Below are 398 nucleotides of genomic sequence, written 5' to 3' on the forward strand. Positions count from 1 at the left end.
CACACACTGGAGAGAAACCTTATGAATGTAACCAGTGTGGTAAAGCCGTTGCACAAAACAGTAATCTCTTAAGTCATAAAAGAACACACACTGGAGAGAAACCTTATGAGTGTAACCAGTGTGGTAAAGCCTTTGCAAAAAACAGTCATCTCATACGGCATAAAAGAACACATACTGGAGAGAAACCTTATGAATGTAAGGAGTGTGGTAAAGCCTTTGCACAAAACATCTCATAAGACATAAAAGAACACACACTGGAGAGAAACCTTAAGAATGTAACGAGTGTGGTAAAGGCTTTGCATGAAACAATAATCTCATAATCCATAAAAGAACACACACTGGAGAGAAATCTTATGAATGTAACCAGTGTGGTAAAGCCTTTGCATGAAACAGTAATC

Source organism: Psammomys obesus, unplaced genomic scaffold (assembly GCF_907164565.1).
Source record: "Psammomys obesus unplaced genomic scaffold, mPsaObe1.curated_primary_1811, whole genome shotgun sequence".
Classification (NCBI taxonomy): Eukaryota; Metazoa; Chordata; class Mammalia; order Rodentia; family Muridae; genus Psammomys; species Psammomys obesus.